The sequence below is a fragment of the Electrona antarctica genome (genome assembly GCF_951216825.1).
Source record: "Electrona antarctica genome assembly, chromosome: 24".
Lineage (NCBI taxonomy): Eukaryota > Metazoa > Chordata > Actinopteri > Myctophiformes > Myctophidae > Electrona > Electrona antarctica.
This window is the reverse complement of record NC_136803.1, coordinates 2,858,757-2,874,499: the sequence shown is the minus strand read 5'-3', so window position 1 is coordinate 2,874,499 and position 15,743 is coordinate 2,858,757. Positions and strand designations below refer to the sequence as shown.

Here is a 15,743-nt window from a genome sequence, read left to right as displayed (position 1 = left end):
CTCCTCTGCTTTGCATCTTTTTCCAGTGTTCTTCTCCAAAACATGCTCCAGAGTGAAAGAAGAATGAGCTCAGCTGGGTTTGAACTCACAACCTCTGGCTCACATAGACATTGTCTTAACACTGGGAGCCACAGAGCTCTCTTTGATTCAGCTCTCTGAGATTCCTTATAGTTTTGCTTCTGTTTTAGGTTGTTCTTCTGGTTGTCACTTCAAATGGGGCCTTGGGATCATATACAGAGCATCTTAACAGCGTTTGTTGTTCCATCTCATGTGTCTTTGATGCTTTTAAGTGTTATCATGGATGTTAGTCAGATAATACAGAGGAGAAACCATGACAGAACACAGAGAGCCCGGTAGCTCAGTGTGTTACATGGCTGAACACATGATCCAGACGTTGTGGGTTCAAATCCCGCTCTGCTCTTTACTCTGAAACTTTACTTTGAAGAACGAAGAAGATATAAGCGCCCGGACATCTCACTCAGTCAGGAGAACGCTGTGGTGGCGCAATGGTTAGAGACCCTACCAAGCGCCTGCGGAAAGACTCTACCTGCTCCATCACTCGCGAGTTCTCCTACCGGTTGATAAGTCATGGACCATGTATGGGCCCGGGACCATGTATGGGAGTGGGCGGTGGTGCCCCCCGGTGGTCTAGGACAATAAAACAAGGTGGTTATGAAAATAAAATCCAGATCTGGCTGAAATCTTAATACAAGGAGAGAGAGAGAGAGACAGGAAGTGGTGTGACTAGAGAGAGGAAGTGAGAGAGAGGAAGGGGGTGTGGATAGAGAGGAAGGGGTGTGACTACAGAGAGGAAGTGAGAGAGAGGAAGGGGGTGTGGCTAGAGAAAGGAAATGAGAGAGAGGAAGTGAGAGAGAGGAAGGGGGTGTGACTAGAGAGAGGAAGGGGGTGTGGCTAGAGAAAGGAAGTGAGAGAGAGAAAGGGGTGTGGCAGAGAGGAAGGGGGTGTGGCTAGAGAAAGGAAATGAGAGAGAGGAAGTGAGAGAGAGGAAGGGGGTGTGACTAGAGAGAGGAAGGGGGTGTGGCTAGAGAAAGGAGTGTGGCAGAGAGAAAGGGGGTGTGGCTAGAGACAGGAAGTGGTGTGACTAGATAAAGGAAGTGAGAGAGAGGAAGTGGGTGTGGATAGAGAGGAAGGGGTGTGACTACAGAGAGGAAGTGAGAGAGAGGAAGGGGGTGTGGCTAGAGAGAGAGAGAGAGGGGGGTGTGGCGTGAGAGAGAGAGGGGGGTGTGGCGAGAGAGAGAGAGGGGGGTGTGGCTAGAGACAGGAAGTGGTGTGACTAGAGAAAGGAAGTGAGAGAGAGGAAGTGGGTGTGGATAGAGAGGAAGGGGTGTGACTACAGAGAGGAAGTGAGAGAGGAAGTGGGTGTGGATAGAGAGGAAGGGGTGTGACTAGAGAAAGGAAATGAGAGAGAGGAAGTGAGAGAGAGGAAGGGGGTGTGACTAAAGAGAGGAAGGGGGTGTGGCTAGAGAAAGGAGTGTGGCAGAGAGGAAGGGGGTGTGGCTAGAGACAGGAAGTGGTGTGACTAGAGAAAGGAAGTGAGAGAGAGGAAGGGGTGTGACTACAGAGAGGAAGTGAGAGAGAGAGAGGGGGGTGTGGCTAGAGACAGGAAGTGGTGTGACTAGAGAAAGGAAGTGAGAGAGAGGAAGGGGTGTGACTACAGAGAGGAAGTGAGAGAGAGGAAGTGGGTGTGGATAGAGAGGAAGGGGGTGTGGCTAGAGACAGGAAGTGGTGTGACTAGAGAAAGGAAGTGAGAGAGAGGAAGGGGTGTGACTACAGAGAGGAAGTGAGAGAGAGGAAGTGGGTGTGGATAGAGAGGAAGGGGGTGTGGCTAGAGAAAGGAAGTGAGAGAGAGGAAGGGGGTGAGAGGAAGGGGGTGTGGCTAGAGAAAGGAAATGAGAGCGAGGAAGTGAGAGAGAGGAAGGGGGTGTGGCTAGAGAAAGGAGGTGAGAGAGAGAGGGAGGGGTGTGGTGAGAGAGAGAGAGAAAGGGTTGTGGAGAGAGAGTGAGAGAAAAAATAAGTGAGAGAAGAAAGAAACTAGACAAGAACGAAAAGAGAGAAGAAAGAAAGAAACTAGAGAAGACACTAGAGAAGGAAGAAACTAGAGAAGAGAGAAACTAGAGAAGACACTAGAGAAGGAAGAAAGAAACTAGAGAGAGAGAAAAAATAGAGGGAGAAACTAGAGAAGACACTAGAGTAGCGAGAGAAACTAGAGAAGAAGACACTAACATTGTTTCATAGAAAGTGAGTTTCATATGAGTTTCTCTCATAGAAAGTGTGTTTCATAGGAAGTTTCTCTTAGAAAGTGAGTTTCATAGTAAGTTAGAAATATGTGTATTTCATAGGAAGTTTCTCTCATAGAAAGTGAGTTTCATCGTAAGTTATAAATATGTGTGTCACAGTCATCAAGTAGACAGGGTTTTTGTATTTTTTTATACAGATTTACAGTTCAGCAAAAACAGTTAAATAGTACTTAAAGTGTATCCTTATACCTGGGTGACATGTTTTTACATTTTTGTATGCATAGCTTATCTCAACACAATGTACATAATTTGGGTAAATAAACATAATTTGGGTAAAGCCCTTCAGGTACTCTTCTCGATCCACTGCTGGTGTAGAGGTGTCCTCATGATGCATCAGGCAACCCAGAAAAAATAAAATAAAAGCAAAAGATTTAGTACATAGACATAACAATTAACATCCCTAGCTGGAATACTGTAATAGGCATAATGCAGTTGTGTCTAGGTCTCCCTGTCGACTAATCCAATAGTTATGAAATAATCACTAAGAAAATTAGCTATTGCAGCCATAGTTTGGCTTAATGTTCTCCCCTGTGTTACTGACAGAGTCACTATGTCGTGAAGTCCTTCAGGACCTCCAGAACTTTGAGTAGAACTCAGCTGTATGACACCTTCTTCCAGCTGCCGCCAGCACTATGAGTAGAACTTCCACTGTATGACACGATAAGTCGATGACCGTGGTGCCGCCAGCACTATGAGTAAAACTTCCACTGTATGACAACTTGGTGCGGTACCTTGGTACTACACGGCACAGTGACTCTGTCAGTGACACGGACAGAACATTGGAGCAAAACTAGGTCTGCAATAGCTCATTTTCTTAGTGATTATTCCATAACTATTGGATTAGTAGACAAGGAGTCCTGTGCCCGGCCTCGACACAACTACATTATGCCAGCTGTAGACTCTGTCCACTGCTATGTGGTTCACAATTACATTATGCCAGCTATAGACTGTCCACTGCTATGTGGTTCACAACTACATTATGCCAGCTGTAGACTCTGTCCACTGCTATGTGGTTCACAACTACATTATGCCAGCTATATAGACTCTGTCCACTGCTATGTGGTTAGAACTCAGCTGTATGGCACCTTCAGGACTTTGGTAATTTACAGTATATATATATGGTTAAATTATTACCCTCAGGCAGGGTCTGGTGTTTTCCACTGAGGTCAAACACAAAGGTCATGGGTCACAAAGCAAAGCACAGTTATATTTATAATCCATTCATTTCAACAGTAGAATAATGAGCTGTGTGGCTGTGTGGCCCGGTTGAAAAAAATAAAAAAATCACCTAGTATTGTCTCAGTTAACTAGGATCACAGGTAAACCAATAACAACATCGGCCTAACATTATAATGGTGTGTAAAACAGAAAATTCACCACGGACAAGACCAAGTCTTGCCATGGACACATTTGTCCGTGTACGGACATATTAATGACCTCTTAAACATTTAGAAAATACACATTAAAATAAATCCAACACAACTTTCAAACAAGTCTGTGGAATCTATGAAATCTATGCAGAAGTTTGATCTGCGACACAATTGTATCAGTACATTGAAATGCCAGATAACCAATGAACAATGAATGTTCAAGTAGCAAGATATCTAAATTAGATTTTTAACATAATCCATTCATCATGTCATTCATCCCCAATGCATGTCTTTTGAAGATTAGTCATATCACATGTGGCAGCCAAGTCTATGGACCTTTTAATGTTTGTTTATAGCACTAATACGTAAATCATTTGCCAGCCAAGTCTATGAACTTTAATGTTTCCAAACGTACAATACATCGTTTGCCAAGAGATCCACGACTTACCAGGAAAGAAGAGAAGCTCAGTCTGGGTATAGCTTGAGGTGGTGAGAAGACAACCTGAGTGGCAGAGTAGTGGAGAGAGAAAAACTGTTGAGTTTTTAAGTGGTGTAACCACTTCCTTAAGTGACTATGATAATGTGTGTGGGTGGCTGGCTGGGTTGGCTGGCTGGCTGGGTGGGTGGCTGGGTGCGTCTGAGCACGGAAACAGCATGGTTGTTTTTCACCACCTGTGCGCAACCTAACACACACACAAACACACGCACATATTAACTGTATATATGGTGATTTCGGGTCTGAGTGAGGCCTTAGAGAGAGAGCAGGGGGCGCAGAGTTGTACTATGCACCATTACTGATCATTCAAAAAAGGTTTCTGAGAATGATTTCACATTCAAATCGGTATGAGCCGTCTGCCCCGCTCTTTATTAAATATTCACTATTACCCATTGACAAAGTAAACGTATTACTTCTCATTATCCTTGCCAATATTCAAAAAACATCTAAAGAAATATCTTATTTCTTCCTTTCTGTAGATTACATGATTTACTTTGATGTGTTATATTTTATTTTGTGTGTTTGTTGTTGTATTGTTTATTTCCCTTTTTTGTGCAGTCTGTGTTTTTATTTCTTTATTGCACAGCTGCCCCCCTTTGCCAACTTGTAAACTTTTGTACTGTTCTTAATGAACTTTTAATCTGTTTAAATCAATGACCTCTTCCATACAGGAAAGGATTCCAAATAAGCCAGCTGGCTTCTTCCCTTCCTTGCATTGTATTTTTGTTCTTTGATATGTTAATTGTTACTACGTGCTAAATAAATAAACCTAAACCTACTCACTGCATGTTTCTCATCCATCCTGGGTCGTCCATCCTGTCTGCGCAGCGGGTCTTTGCTCTGTCTGCGCAGTGGGTCGTTGCTATGTCTGTCTTCGCAGGAGTAGCGAAGACAACCTTGTTGTCCATAAACTGTTCCCTACACACGTAAAAAATAAATAAAAATGTGTTAAAAGATACTGATAACGGATTCACTCTTCTGTTGAATAATCATAATAACCTTTTTGATTGTCAAGTTAGAATTGATGAGGTGAAACGCTGGCATGTGTTCTAAAATAAATGATACATGGAAGAGTTCCTGTCGATGAGGGCTAGGTGTACTACAATAGACAAAGTAAAAGATTGCAATTATGCAGATGTTTTAATTAATGATGTATGTAAGGAACCTGTTACGGTGAGTAGGGATGAGGACTCAAATGCAGGATACACCACTGAGGCAGAACAATTAAACTTAGAAGGATTCATTAATCAAACTCAGGATCTTCCATAACTGGGCAAAAGGCAGATAAAACTCAAAATGCATAACAGGAACTCATCCAACAGGGAACTAACAAACCAACAGGAACAATGCAAACACAGGACTTAAATAGACCCAGGATAACAGGGTACAGGTGAACTCAACTGACAATCAACACTGGGATAGGCTGGGGGACTAACAGGACACAGGTGGAAACACTGACCAATTACAAGGTTAGACAAGGCAGGAAACACTAGGAACAATACTACAAAATAAGACGAACAAAACCAGGCAACAGTGTAAAAAAACAGAACAGTCAGGAACACATGACCAAAGACCAAAACAGAGCGTACTGAAATGACAAATCTTATCTTAAGTCCAAAACCTAAATAAGGACAGTCAAAGTCCACGGTGCAAGGAGCGGACCGTGACAGAATCTCAATGTTCGAAAACATATCCTAATGTTTATATAGCAGGGCTAATAGCCTATATTATACAAGATAATGACTACACCACCCTCACAGATAGGAGTGAGGGATCCTACAAACACATTAACCATATATTGTATTTATATTGGACAAGGTAAGTGAACAAAGGTAAGGTAACCCAAATTGGTTAAGTGTTCAGAATGAACAGAACCAGAGGCTGATGTACCAAAAAGGTTTATTCAACATCAAGTTTATTGAATCTTAAAAAGGAAGTCGTGTTAAAATACGAAGGGAAGGAGGGGTTATTATAATCATTAAAAAATGGGACTATAAGCCCACAAGTGTTAAATTGGTGATAAGCAGTGAAGGCTTCAGGGCCTACTGGGGCCTCTAAACGAATCGCACACAGCAAATAAACAAATCAAAATAAGATATATATGCCAACCAAATTCACATAAAGTAAAAATATTGCAACCCTTGTTCGCAGATTACTATGAAAATCTGCAAAACCTGTCGTGCCGTCAGTCCCTGTACACTCAAGACACTGCCCCCGCTGCCACCCTTAGATCTCCATATATGGAGCTGACCTGTTCCGACATTCCATATGTTGATCTGACCTCATCAAACCCTGTACGCTCAAGACACACTCCATAAATGGCCAGTACAGAATTCATTCCATATGTTGATCTGACGCCCCATGCCAAAGCGCCAGCGCTCGCCCAGCAGTCTGCTGTCACCCAGGTGGATGCGTGCACGCGACCTCAGTAGCCATCAGGGCACCTTACTGGTTAAAGGAAAACTTGTTAATGGCGTTTAGAAGATTTAGAACACTTTCCTGGGGGTCTTTATGTTTGTAATGTGTGGTTTTAGATTTTAGCAGTGATCCCAGTGTCTCTGATGTCATGTCAATTTTTTTCTACTTGAAGGACCACTTCACCACATTTCAACCCATTTTCATATAATTGGTCCTCACTAAAATAGCAATTATTTTTCCTACTCAGTCTGTGTCTCATTGGAAGGCTGTGGGCAGTTCAGAAACCCGTCCAGCAGTGACATCATCGTTAGGCAGATTGTTTTAAAACAAGATAAAATAAAAAAAAAGTATATATATATATATATATATATATTCAGATTTTAATTATCGTGAGTTTTCCATTTTTGCATTGCAACTTTTCAGGAATAGAAAGCCTGCAGTTTCTATTAGCTTGGATTACCAATCGATGATGTCACTGGTGGACGGGTTCCTGAACTGCCCACAGCCCTCCTATAGAGACACACGGGGACTACAAATGTCACGCCCCCAAGACAGCGGCCCCACTTCTGGTCCGTTTCAACTGTGTACTGCAGCTGCCAATGCAATCCCTATGAGAGGCATCATAAAATACCCTAATTTCACTGGTTCATTACTGAGGCTATAGCGATTTTTTTTGTGTTCTAATAAAGTGTCCCTGTCCCATATGTTTAATTTGTCCTTTTCAATGTCACATACCTGCCATTTCAATATACATCCTACAATGTACTATAATATACTCCATCAGTTTGTGAAAAGTGCTAGCATTGTAAATCTCAAGTCAAAGTGGTCGCACGGTATATACGTCACGGATGCATCCCTTGAGGTTTTCAATACCCAGATATATTTGTTGTATTTCGTTTTATATGCTATGTATTTGTTGAAAATGATCTAAACAGCATCTTGCAAGACTATTATTAATACTCATCTGGAGAATTCACTAGGTAGTTGAAAATGTCAGGATGTCACTCCTCCATTTAGCTGGGTTATTTTCCCATGCAACTATTCAGCAAAGTTAATTATACAACAAGTTGACAGCGGTAAAACACACCGTCGGAGCTCCGTGGTAGGTAGAACATATATAGTAATCCTGTGACATGTTCAAAATATAGACATGAATAACAAAGTCAGTCGGGATCGGGATGTAGGCTATATTGAGTTCCACTCTTCAAAGTCGGCGCTCGTAGCCTCGTAAAGGCAGTGACGTCCCGTAGGTTCTCTGTCTGCCGTCAACCCTCTGCTCCGTTAACATTATGGGTAACTCATTCAAGTGGTAAATTAAATGTGAAATACATCCTCTATTGAGAAAACAACAATATATGTTGACAAAGACACTTCATACATTTGGAAACATATTTTTATTCAAATCAATATAGTCTTCAGTTCATTTCATATTATTTTAAAAGTAGGCTAACTACAGTTGAATTTCAATGGACTTCTATGGGCTGGCCTGCAGTATCCGTGCCAACAGACCAGAAGTGGGGACGCTGTCTAATTTGGGGGCGTGACATTTGTAGTCCCTGTGTGTCTCTATGAGACACAGACTGAGTAGAAATAAATTGTGCTATTTTATCTTGCTCATTAGTGAGGACCAATTATATGAAGATAGGTTGAAAAGTGGTCCTTCACAGTAAAAGTACAAAAGTATTGACATGAAAATGTACTTGAAGTACCAAGAGTAAAAGTACTCATTATGCAGAATGCCCCATTTCAACTTTTCAAATGCATGGAAATCTTTTGAAAATAGATCTACAAAATAAATATGGCAAAGCAAAAGCACAAAGTAAATAAGTAACGACAGCAAATAAAATCCAAAACAAGCAATAATAATATTAATGGCCCAGTATACACCCATGTCCTCAGCCCAATTAAAACCCAATCTCAAATATACATAAAATATGGCACGGGAACAGTGAACGGTTAGTCCGGACTACAATAAATCACAAATACAACATTTTATGGTTCAGCCCTCAATACCAATTCATCCCAGCAACAAAAATACAAAACAACAAAAAACATACATATAGGCTCTCTCTGATAGAAACATACATAATCAAGGCTCCCTCTGATACACTACAATGTGATAACCCAGGAAGGCTCTGGGAGATAAGAGTATAAAGTAGGCTAACAGCAGGCCTAGCATTTTGAACATTATCAAAAATCCTCTTAAAACCCATCCTCCCTACCCTGTATTGATGCCAGTGTCCCAGCTCTGCAAAATACAACTCTATAAAAGGGAATATAGTATATGCCACCGATTCCAAACATATCCCCATATTGCCAAACTGATTAAAGCATCAACATTATTTGCTCCAGGTTTTCTCTCTTCTGGCAAACAGAAGGCCGCAATACTAGCCACCCCTTTTATGCACTCCCCTTAAAGGGGTAGCAGGTCTTAATGGGTTATGTATCATTTTAGATTTGAGCTAAACAGTCCCTCACGCCTCGTGACATGTCACGCCACCATATGGCCGTCAGTGAAGATCATGACACTGTCCTCATCAAACCCTGGATAGTGGATAACCATACATAGAGAAGACTGGATTATCACCTAGATCTGCATATATGGAGCCGGCCAGCAACTCTACATCTGACCTCAAACCTCAAACACATTGATCTCCATATATGGAGCTGACCAGTTTTGACCTTGATCCATCCCTACGCATCCTTCCTCTTCGATGTCTCCCTTTTGACTGATACCTGTCCATTCAAACTCTAGACGGGCCTGCCCCAAAATCTTATGAATGACATTTTAAACATGAAGACAGTCTGTTGCGCGCTGGTGTCTAATCGTGTGGTTCAAACGATTGTCGTGCTGCATTGGGGACGCCCTGGAACCCACCCAAAGACCCCTGGGTGTCCCCAGACCCCACTTTGAGAATCACTGGTGCAAAACAATAATTTCCATGAATAAATCAATGAAAACGGTAATTAGTAGTGAAAATAGCAGCTCCACCAGAGTGCTCCAGACTTCCCTCTCCAGAGCAACATTAGTGACTTCCTCCTGGGGGATCCCGAGACGTTCCAAGGCCAGTGAGTCGATGTGTTTCCTCCAACTGCGCCTTTGTCTTCCCCGGGGGTCTCCTCCCAGTGGGATGTGCATCGAGGACCTTCCTAGGGAGATGATCGAGAGGCATCTTAACCAGATGCCCGAACGACCTAAGGCTGTCTTCTAAATCCTGACAGTTTTCTGAAATACCTCGTTTCTGTATCAGTGGTTCTCAATATTTCATGTCAAGGAACCATGTAATTGGCCGCCGACCCCCCCATCTGAAAATATGTTGTTCCAGTAACCCCTCAGAAGCTAAGATTTGAGTTAAAAACGTTCGTTCTGAAAGAATATATATTCAAAGATGTATATTATTAAGCATTGGAACACACTAGTGGAACACACTAATTAATAAAAAAATAAATGTATAATAATTCTTCTTTACCACTTGCACCACAGCAAACCTATTCTGTGGGAACATTCACCAAAAGCAGCTGATCTACAAGCTCACAAGCTGTCATGATGAGGTTGTGCAGCCTATATATTTTGGTTCTTTGATTTTGTATATAGTGCTTAAATTAGTCCTTTAATGCAGACCGATTAAAACAAGGCAACATAAACCCATAATAATTGAATAAGTGTAGCAAAAATCATTGGTTTGTGATCAGATTGACTGCTTAATGAACAGTAAAGACATCAGGATTAGGTTAAACCTGGCTGTTAGCCTGGTCCGGAGCAGGCTAAATCCACAGCATTAGTTTCCATGGTAACTAGTGTGGCATTGCTTTCATGAAACCGGTTAATCGCTGATCCAGGATATATTAAGGCAGGATAAATTAAATCCCGGTTTAATCTCTAATCCAAGTTTTGTGAAACGGGCCCCTGGACTCAAACAAGCAAATAAAGTAAGATGTTATGACATGATTAGCATTAGCAACACATGGTTAGCATTAGCAACAGGCTTTGGGCCTAGTGTGGCACTAAACTTGACTGAATTCTCTTTGCTTCAGGATCACAGTCTGGACTCCAATATAAGATAATAATAATATAATGGCTCATTAGCTGTTATGAATGATGGAAATGTGTTTTTTCATACCAGTTAGTTGTTAACAGCTTGTTCATCTCAGCAACCATCAATGACCTGGAAGGAAGTGAAGCTTACAGAACAGGAAGCAGTTTCTCAATATATATAGTATAGGGGGCCCTCTGGTGGGAACAACATGCAACGACACCTATAAATATTTGAAACTTGTGAAATGGGACGTTCTGAATACTGAGTGTACTTTCTACTTTTGGTACTTTAAGTACATTTTGATGCCAATACTTTTGTACTTTTACTCAAGTAACCTTTCACCTTTGACCTGTAGTAACCTCTTCTAATAAATCATGTTTACTGAAGAGACGTTACTGACCCGAGTCTCACCGTTTCACCATCCATCCATCTTCAACCGCTTATCCATAGTCGGGTCACGGGGGCAACAGCTCCACCAGAGAGCTCCAGACTTCCCTCTTCACAGCAAACTGTAGTAACTTCCTCCTGGGGGATCCCGAGACGTTCCAAGCCAGTGAGTCGATGTGTTTCCTCCAACTGCTCCTTGCTCTGCCCCGGGGTCTCCTCCCAGTGGGACGTGCCTCGAGGACCTCCCTAGGAAGACGCCCGAGAGGCATCCTAACCAGATGCCCCGAACCACCTAAGCTGGCTCCTTTCCAGGCGAAGAAGCAGCGACTCTACTCCGAGTCTCTCTCGTGTGACTGAACTTCTCACCCTATCTCTAAGGGAGATGAACCTCTCACCCTATCTCTAAGGGAGATGAACCTCTCACCCTATCTCTAAGGGAGATGCCAGCCACCTGTCGGAGAAAACTCATTTCGGCCGCTTGTATTCGTGACCTTATTCTTTGGGTCATGACCCACACTTCATGACCATATATAGAGTAGGAACACTTCATGACCATATATAGAGTAGGAACACTTCATGACCATAATGAGCACTTCATGACCATATAAGGTGAGAGTAGGAAGGGAGATTGCTCGGTAGACAGAGAGCTCCCCGTTTTTCGTTCTGCAACATCACATCAAGAACATCACCCTCCTGTTGTCATGTAGCTGTGGCCATATGTGATCAGATTTGACTGAGAGCCTGTCATCGTGCAAACTCCAGCTTTTCACCAGAGGAGAAAAACAGATTTATTTATTTTATCCAAAAAGAGTTAATAGCACAGGCAGACTCTTCACATACTAGAGCATGTCTGAAATAAATGGCAGAGCTGAAATTTACATGTAAATATGAAATAAATGCTTAAACATGTAGCTAGGTGTAATGTTAGAGTCCATAGAAGACATGTAAATATGAAATAAATGCTTAAACATGTAGCTAGGTGTAATGTTAAGAGTCCACAGAAGACATGTAAATATGAAATAAATGCTTAAACATGTAGCTAGGTGTAATGTTAGAGACCACCGCAGACATGTAAATATGAAATACATGCTTAAACATGTAGCTAGGTGTAATGTTAGAGACCACAGAAGACATGTAAATATGAAATAAATGCTTAAACATGTAGCTAGGTGTAATGTTAAGAGTCCACAGAAGTGAACCTGTCAAGCCTGTTTTCTCAACTCGCTGTTTCTCTGCAAGACATTACTCTATAAGCCATATCTCCTAAACTGGAGGGTCAAACTGAACAACCAACATGTCAGAGTCCCTGCTTTCACATGACATGAAAAAAACAAAAGTAATAAAAAAGATCCAATGACTTACTGTTGTGTCAAGTTTGGTCACATATATTGTCATGACAACACTATGAATATTAATAAAGAACAATATCAGACGTTCAAGAATCAGTTTATTGAACAATTAAACACTTTTACAAAATGTGATCATCAGAATAATGAATATTAATGATCACACAATAACATCTGAATTCTGAATATGAATGATCAGACAACAACATCAGAATTATCCCACTACCAGAATCACAAGAGGAATCACCTGGTGTCTGGTTGCTAGGGGGTGGGGTTGTGTCTGGTTGCTAGGGGGTGGAGTCTGGTTGCTAGGGCTGAGCTTACCAGCACTCCACTTGCCTCCACACTAACACAGACTCTGCCTTGGGTCTAGGCTAATTATCCCTCAATGTCTTCACATATTGTACAGTTAATATAAAACAACATAATTCAGGCACATTTCAGCCACCTCATTTTGCCCATTAGGACCACTAGTCTACGCAACGTCATCAAACAGCGGCGCGCAACTACGGTAACATCATTCTACAGGCCACAGGTTTCTGTGCTACACCTATGGTAACATCGTTCTACAGGTCAGAGGTTTCTGTGTTACACCTATGGTAACATCGTTCTACAGGTCACAAGTTTCTGTGTTACACCTATGGTAACATCTTTCTACAGGCCACAGGTTTCTGTGTTACACCTATGGTAACATCTTTCTACAGGTCACAGGTTTCTGTGTTACACTTGTTTCCCTCCGTGGCGCTAGAGCGAGACCGGCCGCAGGCCGTCGAGCTTCTAGTCTGAATAATGAGAATAATATGGAATTAATATTCAAATGAAAAGAAAACAAAACAATGGAATGACTGCCAATGATTCAACAGATGAACAATGAATGATCTGAATGTCATTAAAGAATGAATGCAGACATTTAGCAGATGTTTGAATCCAGAGTGATTTACAAAGTCCACCATGAGAGTAAACGACATGAAGTCTAGTCGACCAATCAACACGCTCACAGCAGAAAAAAAAGGAGGGGTGCCGAGTACGGAACCCTGTGGGACCCCAGTCAGCAAAGTCAACAGGGTTTCAGTGGTTCAGTATAAAGGTTTATATACAATAAAAGGTTCTAAAACATGTTTTGGCCCACGCAGGGACCACTTGGAGGGGAGAAATATTTACAAGTACCCCTTCATCCTCGCCATCCACCGATGAGCATCTTACAACCTTACATTTAGATGCCACTGGAACGGCTTGTATTAAAAACCTTTCAATCAAAGTCATGTCATAGTCAAACACAAACCATACTTCAGGGCTGTTCAACTAGTTGTTCAGGAGGTCACGTTGGCAGAAACCCAAAGGGGTCTGGACTGCCCCCCAAAAAGATATTCATCTCATATGTAGCCTACAACTGACACAACATAACTGACTATTCATCTCATACAGTATGTACAACTGACACAACATAACTGACTATTCATCTCATTATGTACAACTGACACAACATAACTGACTATTCATCTCATATGTACAACTGACACAACATAACTGACTATTCATCTCATTATGTACAACTGACACATCATAACTGACTATTCGACTTCGTGGCAATAAACAGAGTCTGAGTCGACACCAGATTTCATCTTCTTTCGTTTTTTTTCTTCTCATTTTCATCTTCAAGATGTTGTGACAATAGCCTGTTTTACAAACTCACATGCAGAGCTTGTAGATCTGATATATTAAAATATCTGATGTAGAGGTTAAAGTGGTTGAAGTGAAGTTGTTGCTATATTAATTTAACTCATTCACTGCCGTCTGCCAAGGACAACCTTTAACACCTTTTTCTCTTTCTTTAGCCCCTCCTATATACAGCTTTTGTCCTCACACGTCTCATATTTGCCATTGACAATGAAAGGAGAAATTATTAGGACGAATATCCGCCAAATTTGACGTAAATTTGTGGCAACACAAACATTAAATGCCATTGACAATGAAGGGAAAGTTTATGTGATATGTAGGCTAACCAATCACATACATTCAGTTGTTCATGACATGATGTTTAATGATTGTTACTAAAACATGAGTTTCGGGTGAATTAAAATAAGATCAACGCCTTCAAAATAAAAGACTGAAAGGACAAAATAAGGGGCAAAATAAATCTAGCAGTGAATGAGTGAGACCCTCTGGAGCCCCCTCAAGGACCCCTGGGGGTCCCCGGACCACAGCCACACACACACAGCCACACACACACACACACACGCACGCACGCACGCACACGCGCGCGATGAAAACTATGGCGTAGAATGTTGGTCGACTACGTTTTTTGACATGACGTAATTTACGACTGACGAAAACTAGATTACTAAATAAAAACTAATATGATGACTAAAACTATAAATAAATATATTGATAATTTGGTCGACAAATGCATGTCAAGGAAGGACTAGTGGAGAAGAGATCCAGTAGAACTAAATGTTAGGGAGGGACTAGTGGAGGAGAGATCCAGTAGAACTAAATGTTAGGGAGGGACTAGTGGAGAAGAGATCCAGTAGAACTAAATGTCAGGGAGTGACTAGTGGAGAAGAGATCCAGTAGAACTAAATGTTAGGGAGGGACTAGTGGAGAAGAGATCCAGTAGAACTAAATGTCAGGGAGGGACTAGTGGAGAAGAGATCCTGTAGAACTAAATGTCAGGGAGTGACTAGTGGAGAAGAGATCCAGTAGAACTAAATGTTAGGGAGTGACTAGTGGAGAAGAGATCCAGTAGAACTAAATGTCAGGGAGTGACTAGTGGAGAAGAGATCCAGTAGAACTAAAAGACAAGTCATTTCATGTTTGGTTGTGCTCTGAAAAATAACAGACCTACAAGCTCACACCATAGTTGCAGCGCGACACGTTATGACCTTGTAGATCTGCTATTTTCAGTAAAATCAGTCACCATAACGGCATGCCAAAATGCATTTTAGTCGACTAAATCAACTGAACATTTAGCAGATTAAAATCCTATTATATTTAGTCGACTAAAAATGTAGACTAAAAGCACGCACGCACGCACGCACGCACGCACGCACGCACCAGTGTTGATGTCGTCGACTAAAACTAAGACGAAAAAAGTTCGTCAAATACCTTCTTCCACTGACGAAAACTAAAAGGAAACTAAATTAAAACTAAGCTATGATGACTAAAACTAAGACTAAATATACTGACAATATCATCAACAAATGAAAACTAGACTAAAATGTTAGGAAGGGACTAGTGGACAAGAGATCCAGTACAAGTCATTTTACACTTGGTTGCATGCTGAAAATAGCAGATCTACAAGCTGACAATGCGTCGCAGCGCGACTCGTTGTGAGCTTGTAGATCTGCTATTTTCAGTAAAATCAGTCACCA

General features: G+C 41.6%; 1 long non-coding RNA gene across 1 annotated transcript; it reads right to left on the bottom strand.

Annotated features, from left to right (window-relative positions):
- Positions 1-4,135: 4,135 nt before the first annotated feature.
- On the bottom strand, positions 4,136-5,505 carry LOC306916966. Its single transcript, XR_013789068.1, has 3 exons — positions 5,350-5,505; positions 4,968-5,102; positions 4,136-4,190 (listed from the first exon to the last, which is right to left on the bottom strand). It is a non-coding gene; the product is annotated as an uncharacterized lncRNA (long non-coding RNA).
- Positions 5,506-15,743: the final 10,238 nt, after the last annotated feature.